This window comes from Equus asinus, chromosome 8 (assembly GCF_041296235.1).
Source record: "Equus asinus isolate D_3611 breed Donkey chromosome 8, EquAss-T2T_v2, whole genome shotgun sequence".
NCBI lineage: Eukaryota > Metazoa > Chordata > Mammalia > Perissodactyla > Equidae > Equus > Equus asinus.
The window spans coordinates 44,590,261-44,600,557 of NC_091797.1; positions in this window are offsets into that span (position 1 = coordinate 44,590,261).

Here is a 10,297-nt window from a genome sequence, read left to right on the forward strand (position 1 = left end):
TCTCCTTCCATCTCTCCTACTCACCTCTTTCTCCTCCTTCCCCTTCCTTCCTCTCCTCCCTTCTCTTCCCCTTTCCTCCCACTTGTTTCCCTCCCGTTCCTCCTTCTTCTTCCTCTCTCCCTTCCTCTGCCTCTCCTTCCGGCTCTGTCCCTTCTCCTGCTCCTCCTCCTCCTGCCTCTTCCCGATGCCACTTCTTGAAGAATAATCTTTAGGCTTCTCCGCCTCCTAGTGGCCACTGCGCGTCACTGCGTGCGCTGTGTGCCTGGGAAACAGGCAACTAACTTCCAACCGATATAGAAGAGGCTGATAAATAGGAAGCCAAGGGACATCCACAGACTTAGGTTTCCCCCACAAGAAAATTATAACGGAATTAGAAGGTCCCTTGAATAGGTTTGAATTCTGTAGGCCGTAAACACAAAAGTTAAATATGTACATTTATTTGTAAGTAAACTGAGGTTAATTTCAATCCCCAGCCTTCTTTTCTGCTTGACGGCAGGACCTGGAGCTTAGTCAATCTGGCTACACCGAAGACAGCGGGCTTTGTCTTAGTCAATTCAGGACTTCATCAATCGATTTTGGGGCTCCCCGTTTCCTCAATTGTATCTCAGTTTGGGGTGAAGAGAAGAGCTCTCTCCTGTCCAGGTTCGGGGAAGAGTCGCCGGCTCTCCACTGTCACCTGTCCCCTCGGGCATCTGCTTCCACAACCTTGTGTCCTGATTTCTCCGCATGGAACTGCGCACATCCCAACTTCTTTCCTCAGCATCCTGGCGAGGTGTCTTTGGGCTTCTGTGCCCCTCAGCCACGTCCACACCCGGCAAACGAACCGGGAACCTGCGGAGATTCCCTTCCACCCTGTGGTTCTGCCTCAGGCCCTTCCCCCACAGCTGTGTCCTGCTAAATTCCTACATCTTAGTTCTAACGTCATCTCAAACCGTTTTTTTTTTTTTTGTACTACGATATAGTAAGAACTACATTTTATACTGCAACTCAGGGCACACATTCAAATTTATATATACTGTGTGCTCTTACAGTTCCATCCTGTTCTATTTGTTTTTTTTAAAATGTTGGTCACTACTCAATACATTGATTTCACAGGCCTTTAATGGACCAGGACTTGAAGGTTGAAAAGCACTGTTCTGTGGTTTTTGTCTTACAGAGTAAACATTATGCCCCAAGTCCTGAAGGGCTCAGTTTTGAGACTCAAAAATTTATTCTCAAATTACAGTTTTTGACATGGATTTTTAAAAATAATTTTGGGGGCCAGCCCCATGGCCGAGTGGTTAAGTTCGCGTGATCTACTTCCGCTCCCTGGTGACCTGGGGTCCACTGGTTCGGATTCTGAGCATGGAATTATGCACTGCTCATCAAGCTATGCTGTAGCAGCATCCCACATAGAAAGAAGTAGAATGACCCACATAGAAGAAGTAGAAGGACCTACAACTAGGATATACAACTATGTACTGGGGCTTTGGGGAGGAAAAAAAAGAGGAAGATTGGCAACAGATGTAAGTTCAGGGCCAATCTTCCTCACCAAAAAAAAGTATACTAAAAAAATAATTTTGGAAGTTAATAATGCATGCTGTAAGACCCTTTCATTTGAGCATGAGGCAGAGCAGAGAGTTTTCCCATCAAAAAGGGTAAACAAATGAGTTAACATTTCTTAGTGTTTTCTTGCCTACCCCTCCTCCTCACATATATAAAATACTGCAAATTGCACATCTATGTCAAATCATTGTATAGATGTGTACTAGATTCCCAGGGCTGCACAAAGTGCCACAAACTGGGTGACTTAAACAACAGAAATTTATCTTCTCACAGTTCTGGAGGCTAGAAGTCTCGGATCAATGTGTCAGCAGGGTTGGTGCTTTCCGATGAGGTTGAGGGAGAATCTGTTCCAGGCCTCCACACTAGCTTCCAGTGGCTTGCCTGCAGTCTTTGGCATTTTTTGGCCTGTAGAAGCATCATTCCAATATCTGCCTTTGTTTCACATGGCGTTCTCCTTGAGAAACTTGTCTTTCTAACTTCTCCCAAGGAGAAAGAAGCTGGATCAGTCTTGTGTTTCCAACGAAATGCAGTCAGAGCTCAGAAATTCCATTTCAGTCGTCTGTTAGAAGGACCTCTCTTGATTTAACTCAACTGTGATACCATCTCCTCTGGAAAGTCTCGTCTCTGAGCTCTTTTATTTAATGTTGATGTTACTGCACATAATAGGGTTCTCCAACAGATGCTCATAAATAAGCCAATTAATTATGGCTTCACTTTTTGGCAGAGAAATCAGCTTTATTCTGTGAGATCAATCTGCAGGGAGACAGGGGGTGCGTGCCCTCAGATCTGTCTCTCTGATTCGGGATTTTGGGCAGAATTTAAGAGGTTAAGGAAAACAAGCTGGAACTCAGTAACACTGGTGGGACAGGTTTTGAGGTAAGCTTCAAACATTTATGGTAAGGTTCTAAACATTTGTGACAGGGTTCTAAACATGTATGAAGAGGTTTTAAAAATTTATGATAGGGTAGGGAAGGAGTTTAAACACTGGATCTTCCTGAATGAGGGGGGCCTCCCTTCTGATGAGTCCAGCTTTTAAGTTCCAGTCCTGTCTTTGTACTTTGGTTCTGTGAGAAGGAGAAATTTTGGTTCCACGGTCATTTCAGGTCAAGATTTTTTCTTCTGAGCATGATCTGACTATGTGACTTTGCAAATTTTCTGAAAGCCAATTCTTACACTTTGTTGACAAGAAGGGGTCAATTGAACTGGTCCTGGAGGCCCCAGGGTTACATTGTAACTACACACGAGTGAAGGAAGAGATCTAAAGACAAAGGTTAAAGAGTGATGGTGGGTATGAGAGAATGAGGTTGAGGCTCAGAAGATCTAACCTAAGCTCCCACACTCCAACCATCGCTAACTGATTCCATACCATTGGGTGTCAGATTGCTTTATCAGCTTAAATAATGAGTAAGATTTTTCTCATTTAAGAGGAGGTCCTGAGGTAGGACATGGGAAGGATATGGTGAGGTGGCACCCCACAGCCATCCTCCCTCCTTCTAGTGGCCTTTTCTGTACTGGTGAAGCAAGAAAACTAAAAAGAACATTTCTCAGGTTCCACGCAGCTATGATTTGGGAGAGATTTAGTTTTGGCAAATCAGACAAACTCATGTGGGATTTGGAGAATGAAAATGAAGGAGGGGCTGCATTTCTGTGGTTTTGAGTGTTGTTTTGAAGCTGGGTACCTGAGGGTTACTATAAATATGCAATAAGATCACCTTTAGACCTTGTTACCAACAGAGGCATAGATGAAAAGAAGTTAATCTTATCAATCAGCTGTTTCCTTGTTTAGCCTGAGGGGTGACTCAAGGGCCACAAGGATTTATGAGCTTGTTTTATATAAGAAAGAGAATGCCTTCAAGGAAGTTATGATCACCAGATAACCAGCCCCCAGCTGCCACTGATGCCCAGGAGTCAGATTGCCCAAGGACTTATTTGGAGTGAAAGAGACAGGATTTCCTCTTTGTTTCTGCAAAACTCCTCCTGCCAAGCCCCTTAGCTCTATAAAAGCCCCGCTTTCTTCTGTCATTAAGGTGCATTTGAGAGAGCCTATCCTCCCACCTTCTCATTTTTTCCAATTCGAATAAACCTGTCTTCATCTCCAAGCATCTGTGTCTCAGTGATAGGCTTACTGCACCTCAGGCACATGAACTTGAGATTAAGAGGTTCAGCATCACATTGGTTTTCTTATGTGGTGTTAGCAGAGTCCTCAGTGGCCTACTATTGATTTTGTAAGCATTGAGAGGCAAGCCAGAAGGCATCTGCTTTGCTGAAGCGGATGGTAGCAGTTGCTGCACGGTTCTGGAGGTGGCAGCAAGCAGGGCTTCCTCATGGTGGTGGATTTCTTGGTAGTGGTAGGGGAATTGTAGTCCTGATTGTAGAAGAGCCAGGCCCCTTGGTGACTCAGTTCTGCAGCATGACTTTGGGAGTCAATTCTCAATGCTTAATGTAGAGAGTACCTTGTAATAAATTCTTTCCTGCTTAGACAAAAAAATGCATTCTATTTTCTGTAACTGAACCCTGCTCAACACAGGGGACAACTCCAGAGCATGTCACTAAGGATCCAGGTTCTTTCCATCTTTATACTTTGCAGGCTTAGCAAATCAGATTAGCTCTCCTCATGGTCAAAGATAGCTGCAGTTGCCCCTATGATCATAGCCAGGCCTAATAACATCCAACAGATTAATTTTTTGTTTTAATTGTTTTCTTAACTGAAGTATCCCCTGAGTCTAGAAAAGTGCCTGCCATCTTATAGGTCAATAATAAATATTTGTTAAATGAATGAATGGGTCACTAGAACTACAAAAGGGTCTGTTTAGGAGCCAGCCTGGTGGCACAATGGTTAAGTTCACACATTCTGTTTTGGCAGCCTGGAGTTTGCTGGTTTGGATCCCAGGTGTGGACATGGCACCACTTGTCAAGCCATGCTGTGGCAGGCGTCCCACATATAAAGTAGAGGAAGATGGGCATGGATGATAGCTTAGGGCCAGTCTTCCTCAGTTAAAAGAGGAGGATTGGCAGCAGATGTTGGCTCAGGGCTAACCTTCCTCAAAAAAAAAAAAAGGATCTGTTTACTTTTCTGCTGAGAGGATATAATAGCCTACACTCTCCCCAAAATGGAAAGAATGTTTCTTTTAAAGTAACACACGCACACACACACAACATAGATTGAGTTTTCATATTCTAATACTTTGGTTTCTAACAACCAAACTCCACCTCATTAAGAAGAAAAAAAAAGAATGAAAGAATGTATTATATTATTATAAAGATACACTGGTAACTTGTGGAACTCAAGAACAGAGCTCCAGCTGGACCTCCAGCCAGGGCTGGGAACCCGCAGAGGCAGAGAGGCAGGCAGTCCAGGTGGCCTGCAGTTGTTGCTGAAGGCCACCAGGCACTCAGGTCACTGCTAGGCACTCATGTCTGTGGACTGCATGGGCTTGGGCCTTGGGCAGCAGTGTTTATGGGACAGCCAGACCCTTCTGTCTGCCCAGATCTGGTTGTTCCCATGACATTCTGGAGATGGTTCAGCGCCAGGAGAGGAGCAGCTACCTCTATCTCCAAGAAAATGCTTTTCTCTAGCCCAGGGATATATAACCTTTTTTCTGTAGGTTGGATATCATATATTTTCAGCTGTGCGGGCCACATGGGCTCTGTCATAATTACTCTTGTAGCACAGCCATAGCTAAATGGACGTGGCTGTGCCTCGATAAAACTTTATTTATGGGTACTGAATCACAAAAATAAGTCAATATCCCCTTTTCCAGCTTAGCACAGGGACTGTGCTTTCTGACCAATGACATCTCCAGGCCCGCTTTACTTCTCCCTCCTCCTGGGTAAAAATTACTGAGACACTCATTCACTAAATTGTCCCGCTTCCTGACAACACCCAGTTCAGAACTGAGGTCTGATTTCCTTACACCCTCCTGAGAATAAGAAGCTTCTCCCAGCTCCCTCTTAGCCAGCTGCCCCACAGTTCCTCCAGGGGGTGCTCTCCCTGCCCCAGCGAGTTAAATAAACCTGACTGTGTTTGACCACGGGTGTGTCCCTAGACATCTTTGATCAATGGACTTGAGCAGAGTCAGTTGCCTCACTTTACAGCAGAGAAAATTAAAGTTTAAACTGAAGAGTCCTCAGGGAGTCTGTCCTCTGAGACAGAATTTCATACAAGAGACTGCCTGACCTGCCTACAAGGAGCAGATGGTCTGCGCTGAATTTAAAAGTCATTGTCTGAGAGAACAAAATGAACTAGCTGCCAGGATAGGAACTCACATTGAAAATCTCAGAAGGAATTTGTCCAAAGGGCAAACTCTAGTGAGAAGATTCATTTACAGATTTATTTAAACAAATTTTTTGTAGATGTAATAATTTGATCATAGCTGGGAGGGGCATTGTGTCAATCAAGTTGCCTGTTGTCAGATTCATTCCCCACCCTGCTCTGTTCTGCGTCACAAGGAACTACTTTTCCCAGGCTTCCTTGCCCTCTGGCTTCTGGTTTAGCCAATAGGAAGACTGAGGAAAGACTGGCATGCAGGAGGAAGGCAGAAACCAGGATATTCTCCTCCCTCTCTGCTTCATGTAGCATTTTCTGCTGCAGCTGCATCCATTCTCTGACTTGAGATCCTCCCTCTGGCATTCTAGCTCCTGCTGCTCATCCCGGGGCATCCACTGTCACTGTTCCAGCTTCCTCTCTGGGCTCTCATGACACTACTTCCCACTGTCCCCCCTTCTTTAGGAGTGAGACAGCTTCTTGCTTTGGCTAATCTGTGGGTTACCCTCCTGTGAGTCCCTAACTTGGTAGCCAGAAAGCTTCTCCTCTCCTGGGGTCCCCAACTTTCCTTTTCCTGTCATCAGCTTCCCTTCCTCCACTTACTTCCCCACCCACACCCCAGAGCTGTAGTGGGTCCCCTCCCTTTCCTACCTTCTAGAATTAACTTCTTAGGTTTCTTTTCTCCTCTGACACTTGTGGGGGACTGGTCTTGGCCACGCCAAGATTTGTGTCTTTGGCATGAGGATTATTTGAGGCTGATTGCTTTTGATAAACTGGGACAGGGAAGGAGGCTCTGAGGGGTGGAACTTGCTTGCCCTTTGTTAGGAGACATTTACATTGTAAAGGAAATCTCTACCTGTAAAGGTGCCTCCCTCTCTGTACCAGGAAGAAGAAAGGGGATGACCTTCTCTCTAGAAACTCTTAATCAATTCCAAAGGCAAGGACTTAAACCTGTATAATAATCTTATTCCTGTTTCTGGTAACCTCCTGTAACTGACTCCCCCCACCCCCAACATCCTCCTTTGTCTTTAGCTGGATATGATTTAAAGTGAGGGCTTCAGCCATTTTGGTGAGTTGCTCAGCTTGCCTGGGCCTCTCCCTTGTATACATGTTATAAAGCTTTGTTTAATTTTCTCCTGCTATTCTGTCTCATGTGAATTTAATTCATCCTCCAGCCAGATGAACCCACATTGGGTAGAGGAAATGTCTTCCTCCCCTACAACACTCAAATGATGATCTTCTGCTTATCCTTCTCTCTAATCCCCTAGTGGGCACAGTCACAACCAGAGAACAAACTGTGCATAAAGCAGAGAAAATAATTTTCTCATCCACCTGTTACTCACATTGTGCAGGGCTGCTGGACCCAGGACCTAGTCCACCCTATGACCACAAGGTCTCAAGATTTCCAGTCAGTGGTTTAGAGCCCATGATTGTCCAGCTGTGTGTCAGCCAGCCAATGCTATTGATGGGGTTCAGGGCAGGCCACCCCAAGATGCACCACTCTGGTATGCAGATTATTTTGAGCTGAAGACAACAAAGGCTCAGACTCAGGAAGAATATTCAACCTTACCTGCCTAACTGCCTAAAAGAAATTGAAAATAAAAGCCTGTCCCTAGGACAGGCTATCACCATAGATAACTGGGTATTCAATAGACTGGGAAGATCCTTGCTAAGCCCACTGTTATCAAAGTTCTATTTACCAAACATTTGCTTTTCCATTTCCATGTGAGTTGCTTTTCTGCCCTTTGAAGCCCCAACTCACTGCCCCAAACGTCTTCCTCACCTGTAGCTGAAGATACTTACACAGGCAGCCTCAGTCAGTTGGCTGAGTTACTCAGTTTCTCCTGAGTTTCTTCCATGTATACATGCTATTAAACTTTGTTTGATTTTCTCCTGCTAACCTGCCTTTTTAATTATTTGACCAACCATAAGAAGCTTAAGGCAAAGAGAGGAATTCTCCCACTCCCCCCACAGTTTCCCTGAGTCTACTTTCTCCCAGTTACTAGGTTGATTATACAGAAATCTTTAGGATCTAAAGCTGCACAGCTGCAAACAGCCTTTTGAGATGATCTTGCTTTATTATTTCCTGTTTTTAGAAGCAAGATACTATTACCAAACCCAAAGTGGGTTTGCCTCCTGGAGAGTTAAATAAGAGTCTCCACCAGGAGTAAGTTGTCTCAGAAAGTAAAGTATGTTTGCAGAAAATAGGAGACCACATGGAATCATTTCCAGAGTCATGTTGTCCTCAAACAAAGGGAAGCAGGGACAGTTATTTTAGATGGGGAATGGATATTCAAAAGGGAGAGGTGGGTATTCACTTGTGCAGGCTCAGTTGGAAAACATGCTTCCACATACACTGCAGGTTATGGTAATAAGGCCTAAGCTCCTCCTGGAGACATCTTAGCCCTAAAAATAAGGCAAAGGTCATAAATGTAAGTCTCATAGTGAGGCTTGGACTGGTTCAGGGTGGTTGATGATTGCATCTCCTTAACATTACAAAAGGGAAAAAAAAAAAACAATTTGGAAAAACAGTTAAATGGTTCCAAACCCACCCTTGAGTTCCTGGAGGCAATTAGACTAATCATTTTTTTGCAAAACCTTGAGATTCCATGCAGATTGTGGCTTTGCTGCTAACCAGGAGGAGAAGTCTCCATGTAGAAATGTGTATGGAACACAGGATGGGATTGGGGTGGGGAAAATATGAAGTAAACATAAGCAACCCTCTTTTCAAAGCCAGAGGATCTTATTCATTTGGAATCTTATTCAGAGGAATCTTATTCAAGTTGTTTCCCTTGTTGGGGCAGTGGAATGAAGCAAGACAACAGCTGCAGTAGTAGACTGTAAACCTTGTCATTCATTCAAAGACCACTGAGGGACAGATGCTGAGGATACTGAGAGGCAAAACTCCTCTCTCTCAGGGAGGTGGCATTCTAGTGGGGCAGGAAGATGGCAGCAAAGACTTTCTAGTTGGGCTTCATCCTCTCCAGTAGATATACCTGTTGAGTCCAGCACCCCCCTACACCTGCATAATGCTCCCCTCCAATGTCCCATAGACCCCAATAGGGAATTGTATATATTTCTTCTAGAATAATCTTCCTGAGACACATTTCTTCACATTTTCCTCAAGAGCCTAAATACTTCCCCTGGAGGCCTCCAATTCCTTTCTAATTCAATTCAAAACTGTGCAATTAACACACTAGCAGAGGCTCCACCGTTTCCTCCCAGGACTGTGTTGCTCTTGGTAAGGGACAGAAGAGAGGACTGTGAGAGTGTAAGAGCCTGGCCTACCTACAGCCTCTGTCTGAAGAAAGTAAGACCCAGGGCTTCTGGGGAAGTTTGCACCAGAGTTACCCAGTGAAGCCAGGCCTCAACCCCTGTGGTAGCTGACCTGAGCCAAAGGGAAACACATGTGTTCTTAGTATGAGGAGGACCCATTGCCCATGAGGTAGCTTAGCAGGAAACCAGGTCCAACGGGATGAACCATTTCATATCATAACAACTGGACCCAGTCATTCTCTGTCATGATAGGAATAAAGCTAGAGGATGTGTTCCATCCTTTGAGTTACCTCCAGCTGTGGATTCCTTCCAGATGAGGCTAAGACGTCTTGGCTTTTCTTAGCATGCACAAAAGACATTCTACTCTATCCAGTTCAAATTCCAAATTTCTGACTCCTAGAAACAGAATAGTAAAATAATTTTGTTAAGTTGCTAATTTTCAGAGCTGCAGCAATAGTAACCAGTACATTCACCTTGTCACAAGAGAACAGATTTCATAGAACACATAGCATGAATAAAACTGGGCCCCAAATGCACTTAATCTGTCTGTAGATCATCTTCCTTTTGCTTCTCTAGACCACACTGCTTATGGAAAATGCCTTCCCTCTGCTCATATGTGTACTTGCTACTATAACCATATAGCCAGGTATAACTGGTTATATACCACTGAGCCATTCAATCAAAGTGTGCAAGTTTTTCTCTCTGGCCTAGTCTGGGTCTGATGTCCACCAAGATCCAGTCCATGTCAGGGGTCAGTGGGGCCGCATTATATGGACATGTATTGGAAGATGGGAAGTCATCACTGCTAGATGGATGGAGGTGGAATGAGGGCAGACAGGTCGTAATAGGCATTCAGTATATGCTAGAGGCAAAGCCTTATAATCAAATGCTGTTAATGCTGAATCCCATAGCCCCTTGGTCTACCCAGGTAGATGGTTTCCTTCAAGGTAACAATTTCCCAGGTGTCTGCCTGCCTTCTTCTGCACCTTCAAGTTTTCTCTAACACCAATGATACTTGCTTCTTTGCATGTACACATGGGAGTTCAGGGGAGTTAACACTCCCAGGGGCAACCTTCAGCCAATGGGGGATGGGAGTTGTGGATGAACATCCCTGACTCTCCTCTTCTGCTAGGAGGATTCTGAGGTATAGCCCACAATTTCACTTGGTATCTCAGTGTCCTGAGTGGGACTGAGCCTAGTTTCCCACATGAA